Genomic DNA, 17,542 nt, shown 5'->3' with positions numbered 1-17,542 from the left:
TGCACATGGTCGTGTCACCTGCCCTCTCTGACGTGCACATGGTCATGAGACCTGCCCCCTCAGACATACTGATGGTCTTGTCTCCTGCCCACTCTGACGCGCAGATTTTCGTGTCAGCTGCCCCCTCTTATGTGCACATGATCATGCAGGTGCACGTGACCATGTTCACGTCAAAGATGGCAGGTGATTCGACCATCTGCACGTCAGAGGGGGTAGGTGACAAGACCATGTGCACGTCAGAGTGGGCAGGTGACAAGACCATCTTTATGGCAGAGGGGGAAGGTGACCCGATCATCTGCACATTGGAAGTGGCAGGTGACACTACCCGCTGCATGTCAGAGGGCAAGGTGACACGAACATCTGCACGTCAGATAATGTAGGTGAAACGACCATCTGCACATTAGAGGGAGCAAGTGACACGACCATCTGCACTTCAGAGTGGGCAGGTGACAAGACCATGTGCACGTCAGAGGGGGCAGGTTGCATGACCATTTTTATGGCAGAGAGGGCAGGTGAAACGACCACGTGCATTTCAAAGACAGCAGGTGACATGAACATGTGCAAGAATAAGAGGGCAGGTGACACGACCATCTGCATGTCAGAGGACGCAGGTGACATGACCATCTGCGTGGCTGAGTGGGCAGGTGACACGACCATGTGAACGTCAGAGAGGACAGCTGACACGACACTCAGCACGTCAGAGGGGGCAGGTGACATGACCATCAGCACGTCAGAGGGGGCAGGTGACACGATCATCTGCATGTCAGAGGGGCAGGTGACACGACCCTGTCCAAGTCAGAGAGGGCAGGTGACATGGCAATCTGCACGTCAGAGGTGTCCCGATCTGCAGGACACTTCTACAGTGGCGTGAACAGTGGGGGTCCTAGAAGGAATGACAAACAAGGAACACGAAGAAAGAGAGCAAGACAGTGTTCTGATCAAGCTCCAAAATTTTATTTGAAAGCAGCAGATATATATACTGGTAGTGGAAAGAGAGGGGGGGGTGAGGAGAAGGAAAGTGCTGGGCAGACACTAATTGGTGTTGTTGTATGCTATAGCTAGGGAGGGTTTATTCAAGGGGCATTTCTTATCCTAAAGGAACATCTGCTAACTGTCATGGTGAGCATAAAACATTTCTCAAGGCTGACTTAGCCTGGGTCACAGAGTTGTTTTTCTACATTCTTTAACTAAGTGCTATCTTATAGAAACTTACAGAAAACCATTAAGCTGTTTTTTCTCAAGGCCATAAAGATTTGCAGGAAACCATAAAGCTGTCTTTTTCTCAAAGCCATAAAGATGATTCTCTTCTGGCCTTTTGGCTCCCAACATGGTTCCATTTCATCCAGCGTTCCTAACCCGTACACTCTCCTCACCTAGATTCCCCTCAGCAAATACATCCTATTATTCAGTGCTAAACCAATGAAAGAATGGCATATAGCTTTACCCCCAGCAGAAATGGAACTCAGATTACACACAGGCATTGTCCCTGTTGACCAATTTCATTTAGAATTATGTCTGGTACATGAAAAGTAGAATATATTGTTGGGCAGGAATGGCTAACAACACTGTTGTTCTCCGTGACTCCTCATGTAAGGTCTTTAAGCAAACTCTCTACCCTGTAGGGCTCTGGTGCATGGTCCACCCTGTTACATAGTTACATTTTACCTTATTAAATAAGACTTACATTAAACAAGATGTTGAGGGATTTTCCTCATTACCCTTGTCTCTCAATGTTCCTCATGGAGTTGTTATAGAAGAAACCCAAAGACTGGCTTCTGAACTTAATCTGCCTCATGAGAAACTTCTCCAGCTCTTGAGACAAACCAATGGACTTCTCAGTGTACACGTTGCATTGGAGAACAGTGGCAAGGAAATTATCAGATATCACCAGCCTTGATGAAGCATATGATAAAGCATACAAAGGATTCTTTGAATTGTTTTCTTGCATGTTCTCATCCTCTGATGAAGACAAACTACCCCAACTGTCTTTTGGCCATATTTTTGTTTGTTTGTTTGGTTAGTTGGTTTTTTTTCAAGACAGGGTCTCTTGTAGCTCCAGCTAGTCCAGAAAGCACTATGTAGTCTAAGCTGGCCTTGATCTCACAAAGATCTTCCTGCCTCTGCCTCTGGAATGATGGCATTAAAGGTGCGTGCCACCACATCTGGTTTAGCTATATTTTCTCTTTTAAAAATTTTACTTATTATTATTATTTTATGTGTATGTATGTATTGATTGCATGTTTATAAGTGCACCCATGTCGTGCAATATCCACGGAGGACAGAAGAGGTTACTGGATCCCCTGGAACTGGAGCAATGGACAGTTGTTAGCTGCCATGTGGGTGCTGGGATTCAAACCCGGGTCTTCTACAAGAACATTCAGTGTTCTTAACTGCTGAGCCAGCTCTCCAGCCCAGCTATATTTTCAATAGAAACTATAGTTATACTAAAAATTGTGCTTTATGTATTTTACACTAATCCAAAATTAGGGAAGAAGGATGCACCAAGAACACTTAAAAGACCCAAGTCATCTGGGGGAACTTGGATTTCAGTTTTCAAATCCCCTCCCTTTTTGTAGGGAGTATTGCTCTTTGTGTACTCTAGGGATGTAGTTCTTCACATTAATGTAGAATCTTACCTGTCACTATCTGAGATTCTGCTGTCTTTTAATTCTTCAACTTGCTGAGAAAACAAATCTGACCGTGACCTCTAAATGGTAACATTCCTCAAACCCTAGATGGTAATGCAAGGACTTTGGTAACTCCATTTGGACCCAAACAGATATCCAAACTAATCACCCAGTCCTAACTTCCTTACATCTATGAAGTATTTTTGCAAAATAAAATCTCCATCTCCAGGTTCCAGTGGGACATTGACGTTAGAGAAGGCCATGTATCCTTAATAAACTGCACTCAAGCCTGGTGTGGTGGCACATGCATTTAATCCCAGCACTCGGGAGGCAGAGGCAGGCAGATCTCTGTGAGATGGAGGCCAGCCTGGTCTACATAGTGAATTCCAGGCCAGCTGGGGCTAAAAGGACACCCTGTCTCAAAAGGAAAATAAATAAGTAAATAAATAAATGAACAAATAAACACCCATGAAAAAAATCATTTTGCTTTCTTTCTTTCACTTTTCTGTCTGGTAGCGAAGGGCTGGATGATCCTGAACCAGCCATTTCACCTCCTTTGCCTTATTTCTCATTTGTAACAAAAAGATAATTCTTATTGCGTCAAAAATTGATAGTAAAAGAGTAAATAAATGTGGCTGGAGAGATGACTCGGTGGATAAAAACACTGGCTGCTCTTTCAGAGGACCTGAGTTCAATTCCCAGCACCTACATTGCGGCTACCAATTGTCTGTAACTCCAGTTCCAGGAGATCTGACACCTTCTTCTGACCTCTGTTGGCACTCCACGACATGGGTGTACTTACACACCTGCAGGCAATACACTCATACACATAAAATAAAAATAATAAATATAATATTTTCAAGAGTAAATAAAGACATGTGAGGTATTAAAACAGTGCTGACACATGATGGCTGCCAATAAACATCCTGGCAATCCTTTTCTCTTACCACCCCATTTTTCTATCATCCGTGTCTGTTTTCTCCCTTGATTTAAATGACTTACTCAGTCTAACGTTCCATGCAACAGAGAAAGCCATTCACTCAGGAAACTCACTATATTTATATGGGGAGATCTGTTTTTAAGAATTCCTTTTATATTCTAATAAAACTTATACATGTTATCTCTGTTTTTACATACAGGTCCTAATTCCGCTCTGGTGCATCCATTCATTTCCTTATTAAAGCCTTGTTCAGTCTTTCTCTTTCGTGCTGTAAATAAGGACAGCACAGAGACAAAAATAATGACCTTAGCCACAATAAGGAGTTCTCTTATCCAGATGACAACTGTTTGCAAGGCCTTCTCTGAAAACTGTGTCTAGGCTTGGAAAACCTATTTGATTGCAGGACACATCTCTAGACATCCAGGAGATAGAAACTCTGACAGAAGCTTCACTCCCATCCCCATTGAGTAAAAGTATGTTCATAAAATGCTGTGTGAGAATTATTGCTCCCCAGTCTTTCCACTCCTAGAGCTTACACCTCCCCAGCCATGCTCATCTTCAACTGGACTTCCAGGACCCTGGATGCAAGAAACCACCCTATCTAGAGAACCACAGTGGTATGTTTGCCCATTCCTATAATTACAACAGTTCTCATCACTCACTGTGTGCCTATTACGATCTTAGGGCTTTACATGCAGCTGCAGCCCTCACAGGAAAGGCTGTGTAACATCCTCATTTTTACAGATTAAAAAAAAGATTAAGGGCTGGAGAGATGGCTCAGTGGTTAAGAGTGCTGACTGTTTTTGCAGAGGACCTGGGTTCAATTCCCAGCACCCACATGGTGGCTATGAATCCTCTTTTACTCCAGTTCCAGGGGAATCTGAAGCCCTCTTCTGACCTCCACGGTATTGCATGATACCCGTACACTCAAATACATGCAAGCAATACACTCATACACATAAAATAAAAATAAATAAATAAATAAAATATTTTTAAAAGATAAATCAGAAAATTCAAATAATATGCCCAACATGGCACAAGTCTATCATATAACTTCCTCCCCTACTTGATCTGGTGAGAAATTTCTGAGGTCTCCTGAACAAAACATACCTTCCAGAATGATTTCTGTCTCTCTACATTCAGATCAGACAAAGATCCAGCTTAAACTATAGTTTTTGTCACTCTTCATTAGGTACTGACTCCAAAACCCCATACACAACACTTCTCAGTCCTTTTCTCTCCCTCTTTTTTTGCTGAAATTTATTTATTAAAAAGAAATCTATGTCGGGCATGGTGGCACATGCCTTTAATACCAGCACTTGGGAGGCAGAGGCAGATGGATCTCTATGAGTTTGAGGCCATCCTGGTCGATATAGCAAGTTCCAGGCCAGCTGGGGCTACAGGGATATTGTGGTTCAAAGAGACTGAAAAAAATATTTAAAAACAATCTAAATTTCTAGCCCTCCTTACACCTTGTTTTTGTGAACCTTAATTTCTTTTAGGAAAAGGCAAGACCATGCTCCCTGACTTCATAAATAGTCATTTTTTACTAAACTGAACTATTTGCACAGCCAGTCTCTGGCCATAAAAGGGATGCACCAGGGAGAAAGTAGAAAGAATGAGAAACCTGGAACAGTCAAAATGGGAAAAGATTCCAAACCCAGAGACATTAACTAAACAGTCAGCATTTGTGGCCTTGAACAATGGCAACCCCACCTGCTCTTTCCATGCCTCTTGGCATCTGATTTCCTTCTTGGCTGTCACTCCAGTGTTACTTTCCAAGACCTAAGAGAAGAAGCAGACAAGGATTCATCAGACTCATTGATGTACATATCCCCTTGGCCACAAATAGATTAACGATTTAAGTACAACTAAGGAGTGGTATTTCCTAGATATTATAATGTCATTCTGTTTTCGAGCACAAGAGCTGGTCCTCTAATCATTACATCTCATTTCCCTTCCTTTCTTCCTGAGGTGGGTTGCATTCTTCTCTCCATAGGTCACCTGTTCACTAAGTCGTGTTCCAGGACAAAAACAAAAATCTCAGTTGGATTCCTTAAGTCCCAAGCATTCAGTTCACTTCAAAGGGGTCTGTTGTGTTAGGGATGGACCAAACACATACAGGAAATTTTCAACAAGAGCCTTTGACCATACACGTGAGCAAAAGGTGTACAATAACATAGGGACACTAAATTACAATAATGAAGAGGACTTAGTATGAGCTCAGGAGCTCTAAATTTATAACTCATCTAAAGCCCATAGCTCATCTGTAGCTTCCAGAAAGTCAACTAAAATTGTCCCTTGTCTCAGAACCTGTAAAAGGTGGAACCAGGATTTAGATCCACTTATTTCCAAATCTGAAGCTCCTGTTTATACTCCATAACATGAAACCTACCAGAATACAAATAAAATAAGGATGACTGATTCTAATCATACAAAATAATCATACAAGACTTCAGTGGTGAGACAGGATCTGAAATTGGGCTTTGAAGAATTCAGGAGGCTGAACAGGAAGGCAGGGATCATAAAGGAAGGAAGAAATGAATTATAAGTTCTGACATAAAGTCCATATCTTGCCTAACTCTAGATCAAGAAGCAGAGGGCCATGATGAAGAGCTATGACTAGCATCCTAAGGACTCTGAACTTCTGTCTATAGATGACGGGAATAACTGGAAAGTTGGCTAAAGAGCACTTCAGAAAAAGAAAATTGTTCAAAATATTAAGCAAGATAACTTAAAGGTTCTCACTATGTAGCCTTGGGTGGCCTGGAACTCGCTCTATAGAACTGACTGGCCTTGAACTCAGAGAGATATACGTGTTTATACCTCCTACATGCTGGAATTAAATATGTGTGCCACCACACCAACTGAGAAACGGTTCTTAATTTTGGCAACATATTATAATTATCTAGAAACTTGTTGACCTGCTTTAAAAAAAAGACAGGGTCTCTTGGCATGGAACATGATATGAAGCTGAGGGTCACCCTGATCATCCAGCCTCCACTTTCAGTGCTTGAAATATAGGCATGTGTCTCCAAACTTGGTTTACATTGTGCTGGGGGTGCTAGAGATCAAACTAAGGGCTTCACATATGTAAGGCAACCCAGCATCTTGCTTCCTTTTTTAATAGTGCATTTTGAAATAGCTTTAGACTCACAAGAATATTTCAGAAAAAAACTTCATATGCTTTGTACTCAATTACCCCAATGTTAACATCTTAGATATCTATATCATAGTCAATAAAATCAACACATTATAACTGATATCATAGAAAAGCTAGCCACAGATCATATTTAAAGTCCGTCTACCTCACTAATATCCCTTTTTCTTAACCAGGAACCAACCTAAGATTACATATAGTATTAAGGTTTTTTAAAATCTCATTTTGCCTCTTTTTAAGGTTATTTTTAGTGGTGGGTTTTTTTGTTTGTTTGCTTGCATGTTTGTTTGTTTTGTTTTGTTTTAGTTTTGTTTGGGGTTTTGGCTTTTAGAGTCCTGGTAATTGAACACGAGGTCTCACACATGCTAGTCAAGTGTTCTACCACTGGACTATGTCCTGAACCCTCTTAGTCATCTTTAATCTGGGACATTTCTTCAATTTTTTTGTCTTCATAATCTCCATAACATTTTGGTTTTTTAAAATTTTTAATGTTTTTGTTTGAGGTTTGGGGGTGGGTTGCTTGTTTTTCGAGACAGCACTTCATTTTGTAGCCAGGCTGGACTGAAATTCACTATGTAGCTGAGGTTCTACATAGAACTTGTTCAGATAATATGTTGGGACAGTGTTACAGGGTTTCTGATTTGGTTGGTTGGTAGGTTCTGGGGTTTTGTTTTGTTTGGGGGGTTTCTTTTAGACCAACTTTCATTTAGGCAAGGATCTTCCAGAATTACCTATATAGTCGAAGCTGACCTTGAAGTCATGATAATCTCACCTCCATGTCCCAATTACTTGGATCACAGACATGTGCTACAATACCCAGGTTAACATTCTGGTTTTTGTTGTTGCTTTTGCTTGAGACAGAGCCTCAATATGTAGCCCAAGCTTGCCTGAAATTTGTGAACCTCTCACCTCAGGCTCTCAAGTGCTAGGATTACAGATATGACCATCATACCATCCTGATAGTAATAATTTTGAAGAGTATTATCTAGCTGTTTTTTCAGAATAACCTTGAATTTGGGCTTGCCTAATATTTCTTCAGGATTAAGGTCAAGATCTGCAGTTTGAGCAGAATACCTCAGAAGGGACATTGTTCAGTATATTACAAGGCCCAAGATGCTGATGCCTCTCACTACCACTCATGTTAGCTTGGAGCACTTGGCTAATGTTCCTCCACTGTAAGTGACATTTTACTTGGAAGCATTTTTATTATGACATTCTATTTAATGAGTTGGAGTACACAGCACAGCAAGTATGTGGAAGCCATAAGACAACTGGGGGAGGGATTATGTTCTCTCTTTATACTATGTAGGCCCTGGGGATCAAACTCAGGTAATCAGACTTGGTGGCAAATGCCTTCACCCACTGACCATCTTGCCAGGCCCCTAGGAGTATTCTTAAATTACGAGCACCTGGGAACATCACAGACTAATCAAATCAGACTCCCTTGGTGTTAGGCACAGGGAATGGAAAGTTTTAAATGCCCTAGATTCCAACAAACATCCAGAGCTAGAAACTTGAAAGATCAGAATACTGGATATCATCAAAGAAGCCATTCTGTGGGATTCTATTTGCCAAAAACTATCTAGTTGAGCACAGATAAACATATCTACACTTTGGTGTGGACCCATGATAGAATAAAAGGGCAAAATCCCCTAACTGGGAAAGTGATGAGTAAACAAGCAGTCATCCAACAGAAAAGAGAAGGCAAGCCACTAAGTAAGCCGAATGTTCTTGGCCTATTTTCTGTCCAAACAGAGAAATCTTTGCTACAGTGAAAGCACATGCACAGTTGCCCATAATTCCCACTGACAAGGGCATAACTATAACTGTTCTTGACAAATTCCCAACTTCACATACCTAGGAGCACACTTCTGGGTAGAGTTGAATGAACAATGCACAGAATCTACATCAGAAGCGTCTGGACTCCCTTAATCAACCCTGTGCTCACCAGTGGATGTTTTCCCTTAGCCTCTTCTGACACAAAAAATTAAGGACAATGTTATAAATTCAGAAAATAGGAAAGTGTGCACATCTCCCGAGACACATTCACCTGAGACAGAACTGATTTCTGGTGAGCAAGGTTGTGTTCACTCCTTAGTCCTCTTGTCTACCCACTACACCTTGAAAACCCAGAGCTGACCCTAGAGAAGATGGAGATGTTTGACATCACTCACTGCATTGTGGCTCCAAGCAAGGGCATCCTGGTTGCAGATGAGTCCACTGGAAGCACTGCCAAGCAGCTGCCTCCACTAGCACCAAGAACATGGAGGAGAACCAGTGCTTTGACTGCCAACTGCTGCTGACTACTGATGACCATGTAAACCCTGGAATGGTTTAGGGGTGGGAGTAACCCTCTTCCATGAGACAGTAAACCAGAAAACAGATGATGAACATCCCTTTCCCCAAGTTACCAGATCCATGGATGGTGTTGTGAGCATCAAGGTAGACAAGAATATGGTGCCCCTGGTAGAAACCAATGGTGAGACCACCACCTGAGTGTAGAATGGGCTGTCTGAAATCTGTTCGCAGTACAAGGAGGATGGAGCCAAACTTTGCCAAGCAGTATTGTGTGAAAACTGGAGAACAAAGCTCCTCAGCCCTTGCCATCATGGAAATGCCAATGCTTTGAACCCTTATGCCAACTTCTGCAAGCAGAAAGGCATTGTTCACATTGTGGAACCCCAAATACTCCCTTATGGGGATCATGGCTTGAAGTGCCATTGGTACGCAACTGTGAAGGAGGTACAGGCTGCTGTCCACAAGGATCTGAGCCACCACCACTTCTACTTGGAAGGCACCTTGCTGAAGGCCAACAGGGTCACCCCAGGCTATGCTTGCACCCAGAAGTTTCTGAATGAGGAGATTGCCATGGCAACTGTCACAGCACTGTGTTATACAGTGCCCCCTGCTGTCGCTGGGGTCACTTTCTTGTTTGGAGGGCAGAGTGAGGAAGAGGAATCCATTAACCTCAATGCCATCAAGTGCCCCCTGCTGAAGCATAGAACCTTCACTTTATCCTATGGCTGAGCCCTGTAGGCCTCTGCCTGGGAGGCCAGGTGTGGGAAGAAGGAGAAATTGAAGGCTGCCCAAGAGAAATGCATCAAGTGAGCCCTGGCCAACAAGCCTTGCTTGACAAGGAAAATACATCCCAAGTGGTCAGGCTGATGCCTCAGCCAACCAGTCCCTCTTCATCTCTAACTATGTCTACAAAGCTAAGGTGGTCGCAGGCTGCTGCATCAACATTCCAGGACCCTGCCTACCCACTTGCTCTTGAAGAGGGGGGGCTCCAGGCACTTTAATATAACCCTTGGTACTCTCATGACCTTGGTGTGCTGTGCTCTTTGAATGCTAAACCTTTCAACCCTTCCAGCCTATTGCTAAACACAACTATTTAAGGGGGTGTGGGGTGTGCATTTTTCATCAGGGCTGGAGAGATAGCTTAGTGGTTTACAGCACAAACTACTCTTGCAGAGGACCCAAGTTTAATTCCCAGGACACACATCAAACAGCTTTTAACTGCCTATAACCTCAGCTCTAGGGGATCCAAAGCCTCTGGTGTCCTCAAGCACCTGCAGTCATGTGCACACATACATAATTTAAGATAATAATTTTTAAAATTTCATCATCATTCCCACAGAGGCAATATCTAATGACGTGCATGAAGAAGCACAAAAATCTAGAAGGAAGTAACTGATGAGAGCTATCCCTAAGGTATTCACATGACTACCAGCTTATAACACTGTTATTGCAGAAGGAGCAGACAGGATAAGGGTTATGGTACAGGATAGGGTTTGGGTTAGGGTTAGGGATACTGTTAGGGTTACAGATAAGGTTAGTTTTGGGTTTAGGGTTAGGGTAAGGGTTAGGGTTAGGGATAGGGATAGGGTTAGGATTAGGGATAGGGTTAGGGTTAGGGTTAGGGATAGGGTTAGGATTAGGGATAGGGTTAGGGTTAGGGATAGGGTTAGGATTAGGTTTTGGGTTAGGGTTAGGATTAGGGTAAGTGTTAGGGTTAGGGTTAGCATTAGGGTTAGGGTTAAGGATAGGGTTAGGGTTAGCATTAAGATTAGGGTTAAGTTTAGGGTTAGGGAGAGGGATAGGGTTAGGGTTAGGGTAAGGGTAAGGGGATAGGGTTAGGGTTAGTTGTTAGGGTTAGGGATCAGTTTAGGGTTTCGGTTAGGTGTAGGTTAAAGGTTAGGTTTAGGGTTAGGGTTAGGCTTAGGTTTAGGTTTCAGGATAGATTTAGGGTTAAGGATAGTGGTAGCATTAGGGTTAGGGTTACGGACAGGAATAGGGTTTGGGTTATGGTTAAGGGTAAGGATAAGGCAAGGTTTAGTGTTAGAGTTAAGGTTATAATTAGGGTTAGGGTTAGGGATAGGGTTAGGGTATGGATAGGGTTAGGGTTGGTGTTAGAATTAGGGTTAGGGTTAAGTTTAGGGTTCGGGATAGTGTTAGGGATAGGGTTAGGGTCTGGCTCAGGGTTAGGGTTAGCGTTAGGGTTATGTTTAAGGATAATTGTAATGTTAGGGTTAGTGTTAGGATTATGGGTAGGATTAGTAACAGGATTAGGGTTAGGGTTAGGTTTCAGGTTTGGTTTAGGGTGATGGTTAGGGTTAGGTTTAAGGATTGGTTTAGGGTTAGGATTAGGTTTAAGGATAGGGTTATGTTTAGGTTTAGGAATAGGGATTTTGTGTTAGGGTGAGTTATTGAGTTATGTATAGATTTAGGGTTAGTTTTAGAGAAAGGGTTAGAGTTTGGATTACGGCTATGGCTAAGGATAAGTTTAGCTTAGGTTTAGGAATAGATTGAGGGTCAGTGTTTTTTGGATAGGGTTAGGGTTAGGATTAGGGATAGGTTGGGGTTATGGATAGGGTTAGGGTTAGTGTTAGGGATAGGTTCAGTGTTAGTGATAGCATTAGGTTTAGGGTTATGTATTCAGTTAAGGTTAGGGTTAGCATTAAGTATTAGGGTTAGGTTTAAGAATAGGGTTAGGTGTAGGTATAGGGTTAGTGTTTTAGTGTTAGGAATAGGGCTGGTGTTAGGGTAATGGATCGGGTTAGGGTAGGGATAGGGTTAGGGTTAGTGTTAGAATTAGGGTTAGGATTAAGTTTAGGGTTTGGGATAGGGTTAGGGATAGGTTAGGATTAGGTTTAGGGTTAGGTATATGGATAGTGTTAGGTTTAGGGTTAGGTTTACTGTTAGATTTAAGCATAGGATTGAGTTTTGGGTTAAGGTTAGGGGAAGGGACAGAGATAGGGTAAGGCTTAGGGTTTAGTTTAAGGATAAGTTTAGGGTATGTTTAGGCATAGGGTAAGAGTTAGGTTTAGGGTTAGGTTAGAATTGTGTTTAAGGATAATTTTAGGTTTAGGGTTAGTGTTAGGATTATGGTTAGGGTGAGGGTTAGGGTTAGGGTTAGGAATAGGGTTAGGGTTAGGGTTAGGATTAGGCTTAGGTTTAGGTTTAAGTTTAGGGTTAGGGTTAGCTATAAGGATAGAGTTAGGTTTACAGGTAGGGTTAGTGTTATGTTTAAGCATAGGATTGGCTTTTGGGTTAAAGTTACTGTAAGGGTTATCAATAGGGTATGGTTTAGGGCTTAGTTTAGGGATAAGTTTAGGGTAGGGTTAGTTATAGGGTAAGGGTTAGGTTTAGGGTTAGCATTAGGATTATGTTTAAGGATAATTTTAGGGTTAGGGTTAGTGTTAGGATTACGGTAAGGGTTAGTAACAGTATTAGGGTTCGGGTGAGGGTTAGGGTTAGGTTTAAGGATACATTTAGGGTTAGGATTTGGTTTAGGGATAGGTTTATGTTTAGGGTTAGAGTTAGAATTAGGATTAGGGCTAGGGTTCCATTTAGGTTTAGGTTTAGTGCTAGCCATGGGGTTAGGTCTAGGGTTAAGATTCGTGATAGGGTTAGGGTTAGGTTTAGGCTTAGGGTTAGAATTAGAATTAGGGTTAGGTTTAGTGATAGAACTAGGGTTAGTGTTAAGGTTTGGGTTAAGGTTAGGTTTAGGGATAGCTTTAGGGTTAAGTTAGGGTTAGTGTTAGGGTTAGGTTTAGGGATAGATTGGGGTTAGGGTTAGGGTCAGGATTAGTGTCAGGGATAGGGATAGGATTAGGTTTAGGCTTAGGCGAAAGATTGGGGTTCAGGTTATGGTTGGGGTTAGGGTTAGAGATAGGGTTAAAGTTAAGGATAGGGTTAGGTTTAGGGTTAGTGTTAGGGATAGGGTTACAGTTAGGGATAGGATTAGGATTAGGGTTGTGGCAAGGGTTAGGGTTATGGATAGGTTTAGTATTAGGGTTTCGGTTAGGGTGAGGGTTAGGATTGCAGTTAGGGTTAAGGTTAAGTTTTGGGTTAAAATTAGGTTTAGGGTTAGGGATAGGTTTAGAATTAGTGCTAGTGTAATGGATAGGGTTGATTTAAGGTTAGGCCTGGGGTTAGGAATTGATTTCGAGTTAGGTTCAGGGTTAGGATTAAGGTTAGTTTTAGGATTAGGGATTGGGTTAGGTTTACAGATAGGGTTAGGGTTAGGGTTATGTTTAGGAATAGAGTTAGAGTCAAGATTAAGTTTGCAGATAGGGTTAGGGTTAGGTTTTGGGTTAGGATTATGATTAGGGTTAGGGATATTGTTAGGTTTAGAGTTAGGAACAGGGTTAGGGATAGGTTTAGGGTTAGGGTTAGGGTTATGGTTAGAGTTAGGAATAGGGTTAGGGATAGGGTTAGCGTTAGGGTTAGGGTTATGGTTATGGTTAGGCTTAGTATTAGGAATAGGGTTAAGCTTAGGGTTAGGGTCAGGTTTAAGGTTATGGTTAGGGTTAAGGTTAAGGATAGGGTTAGGTTTACTGTTAGGGTTAGGCTTATGCTTAGGTTTAGGGTTAGAGAAAGGATTAGGTTTAGGGTTATGGTTAGACTTACGAATAGGGTGAGGGATAGGTTTAGGGTTAGGGTTAGGGTTATGGTTAGGGTTAGGCTTAGTATTAGGAATAGGGTTAAGCTTAGGGTTAGGGTCAGGTTTAAGGTTGTGGTTAGGGTTAAGCTTAAGGATAGGGTTAGGTTTAGTGTTAGGGTTAGACTTATGCTTAGATTTAGGGTTAGAGAAAGGATTAGGGTTAGGGCTATGGATAGGATTAGGGTTAGGTTTAGGGTTAGGGTTAGAGTTAGGTTTAGGGATAGGGTTAGAGTTAGGGTTAGGGTTAGGGTTAGGGTTAGGTATAAGGATAGAGTTAGGTTTAAAGTTAGTGTTAGTGTTAGGTTTAAGCATAGAATTGGCTTCTCGGTTAGAGTTAGTGTAAGGGTTAGAGATAGGATAAGGTTTAGGGCTTAGTTTAGGGATAAGTTTAGGGTAGGGTTAGGTATAGGGTAAGGGTTATGTTTAGGGTTAGGTTTGGGACTATGTTTAAAGATAATTTTTGGGTTAGGGTTAGTGTTAGGATTGCGGTAAGGGTTAGTAACAGGATTAGGGTTAGGGAGAGGGTTAGAGTTAGGTTTAAGGATATGTTTAGGGTTAGGATTAGGTTTAAGGATAGGTTTATATTTAGGTTTAGGAATAGGGTTTGTGTTAGGGTTAGGGATTGTGTTATGTATAGATTAAGGTTTAGGTTTAGGGAAAGGGTTAGAGTTAGGATTACAGTTAGGGCTAAGGATAAGTTTAGCTTTAGGCTTAGGAATAGATTGAGGGTTAGTGTTTTGGACAGAGTTAGGGTTAGGGTTAGAGTTAGGATTAGGGATAACATTGGGGTTATGGATAGAGTTAGGGTTAGTGTTAGGGATAGGCTTAGTGTTAGGGATAGCATTAGGTTTAGGATTATGTGTACGCTTAAGGTTAAGGTAGCATTAAGTCTTATGGTTAGGTTTAGGAATAGGGTTAGGTGTAGGTTTAGGGTTAAGGTTGTTTTAGGGTTAGGAATAAGGTTGGTGTTATGGTAATGGATAGGGTTAGGGTTAGGATTAGGCTTACGGTTAGCCTTAGAAATAAGATTAAGTTCAGGGTTAGGGTTAGGGATAGGATTAGGATTAGCGTTTGGTTACAGTTGAGAAATATGGTTAGAGTTAGGAATAGGGTTAGGGTTAGCATTAGCATTAGAGTTAGGTGTAGGGCTTAAGTTAGGGATAGGGTTAGGGTCAGGGTTTGGGTTCATGTTTAGGATAGGGTTAGAGTAAGGGTTACAGTTAAGGTTAGGGTTAGGATTATGGACAGGGTTAGGGTTAGGATAAGGGTTAGGTTTTGGGATAGTGTTAAAATTATGGTTAGTGTTAGGTTTAGGGTAAGTATTAAGGATATGGTTAGGTTTAGGGTTAGGGATTGGTTTAGGGTTAGAGTAAGGATTAGGTTAGGGTTAGGGTTCCAGTTAGGTTTAGGGTTAGTGGTAGCCATATGGTTGAAGGTAGGGTTAAGTTTTGGGATAAGGTTAAGGTTAGGTTTAGGTTTAGGGTTAGAGTTAGGATTAGGGTTAGGGTTAGTGTTAGGGTTAAGACTAGGGTAAGGGTTAGGGATTGGATTAGGTTTAGGGATAGGGTTAAGGTTAGCATTTGATTTATGGATAGGAACTGGGTTAGAGTTAGGGCTAGGGTTAGTGATAGGTTTAGAGTTAGGGATAGGCTGGTGTTAAGGATAAAGTTAGGTTTAGGGTTTGATTTAGGGTTTGGGATAGGGTTGGAGTAAGGGTTATGGGTAGGGTTAGGGTTAGGATTATGGATAGGATTAGGTTTAGGGTAAAGTTTAGGGTTAGGGTAAGGATTAAGGATAGGTTTAGGTTTTGGGTTAGGGATAGGTTTAGGGTTATATTTAGGATCAGGGTTAGGTTTAGAGTTCCAGTTAGGTTTAGATTTTGTTAGGATTAGGGTAAGTGTTAGGGTTAAGTTTAGCATTAGGGTTAGGGTTAAGGATAGTGTTTGCATTAGCATTAAGTTTAGGGTTAGGGTTAGGGTTAGGGATAAGGTTAGGGATATATTTAGGATTATGGTTAGGATTAGCGTTAGTGTTAGGGTTAGGGTTAGGCATACTGTTAATGTTAGGGTTAGTGTTAGGTTCATGGTTAGGGATAGGGTTAGGGTTAGTTTTAGGGTTAGCGTTAGAGTTAGGGTTAGGGTTAGGGTTATGGATAAGACTAGGCTTAGGTGTAGCACTTGATTAGGGTTAGTTTTAGAGATATGTTTAGGTTTAGGGTTAGGGATAGGTTTAAGGTTAGGGTTACGGTTAGCTATAGGGTTTTGGAGAGGGTGAGGTTTAGGATTAGGGATAGGGTTTGGGTTAGGTTTAAGGATAGGCTTAGGTATTGTTTTAGGGTTAGGGTTAGGGATATGTTTTGGTTTATGATTAATGCTAGGGTTAGGTATAGGTTTAGGGTTAGTGTTAGGGATAGGGTTAGGGTAAGGGTTAGTTAGGGTTAGGGTTAGGCTTGGGGATAAGACTAGGGTTAGGGTTAAGGTTAGGGAGAAGGTTAGGATTAGAGTTAGGGTTAGGTTTAGGGATTGGATTAAGGGTATGGTTAGGGTTAGGCTTAGGGACAGGGTTAAGTTTGGAATTAGGTTTAGGGTTAGGGAGAAGCTTAGGGTTAGGTTTAGGGAGAGGTTTAGTACTAGGTTTAAGGGTAGGGTTAGGGTTATGGTTAGGTTTAGGATTATGGTTAGCCTTAGGGACAGGTTTAGGGTTAGGGTTAGGGAGAGGTTTGGGGTTATGGTTAGGGAAAGGGTTAGGGTAGAGTTATGGTTAATGCTAAGCATAAGCTTAGGGTCAGGGTTAGGTATAGGGTTAAGGTTAGGGATAGGGTTAGAGTATAGGTTGGACTTAGGAATAGGTCTAGGCTTAAGGATAGGATGAGGGTTAGGGTTATGGATAGGTTTAGGTTTAGAGTTAGGTTTAGCATTAGGGTTAGGGCAAGGTTATGGTTATGATTAGGGTTAGGATAAAATATTAGGGTTAGGTTTAGGAATATGGTTAGATTTAGAGTTATGTTTAGGTATAGGTTGAGAGTTAAGGCTAGGGTTAGTGATAAGGTGAGGGATAGGCTTAGGGTTAGGGTTAGGCATAGGAATAAAAATAGCTTTAGGTTTAGGGTTAGGCATAGGTTTAGGGTTAGGGTTAGGGTTCAGCTTGGGTTTAGGGATTGGGTTAGGGTTAGGGCTATGTTTAGGGATACAGTTAGATTTAAGGTTAGGGTTGGCATTAGGGAAAGTGTTACATTTATGGTCAGGTTTAGGTTTAGGCTTAGGGTAAGGGTTAGAGTTAGGGATACATTTAAAGGTTACGGTTAGGGATAGTGTTAGGGTTAGGTTTATGGTTAGGTTTAGTTTTAGGGTTTGGATTAGGGCTATGGATAGGGTTAGGGTTAGGGTTATCTTTTGGATTAGGTTTAGGATTAGGGTTAAGGATACATTTAGGGTTAGGGTTACGTATAAGGTTAAGGTTAGGGTTAGGGTTAGGTTTAGTATTAGGGTTAGTGTTAGCGATAGAGACTGGGTTAGGGTTAGGGTTAAGGTTGGGGATAGGGTTAGGTTTAGGGTTAATATTAGGGTTAATGTTGGGTTTACGGTCCGTCATAGGGTTAGGATTAGCGTGAAGGTTAGGTTTAGGGTTGGAAATAGGATTAGGGTTAACATTAGGGATAGGGTGAGGCTTAGGCTTAGGCTTAGAGTTTGGGCTAGGTTTAGGTTTAGAGATAGGGTTAGTTGTAAGGTTAGGGAAAACCTTAGATTTAGGATTATATTTAGGGTTAGGTGTAAGGGAAAGGTTAGGTTTAGGGTTAATTTTAGGGTTAGGGTAAGGGTTAGGGATAGGGTTAGGGTTAGGGTAGGGTTAGGGATAGGTTAAGGGTCAAG

At 41.7% G+C, this 17,542-nt stretch overlaps 1 pseudogene; it reads left to right on the top strand.

Annotated features, from left to right (window-relative positions):
• The window catches only part of LOC103731252, a 211,131-nt pseudogene extending 201,130 nt beyond the window's left edge, over nucleotides 1–10,001 (top strand).
• Nucleotides 10,002–17,542: the final 7,541 nt, after the last annotated feature.

Source organism: Nannospalax galili, unplaced genomic scaffold (assembly GCF_000622305.1).
Source record: "Nannospalax galili isolate Female #2095 unplaced genomic scaffold, S.galili_v1.0 scaffold1774, whole genome shotgun sequence".
Taxonomy (NCBI): Eukaryota; Metazoa; Chordata; class Mammalia; order Rodentia; family Spalacidae; genus Nannospalax; species Nannospalax galili.
Note: the sequence above shows the minus strand (reverse complement) of the source record. Positions and strands in the feature narration are given on the sequence as shown.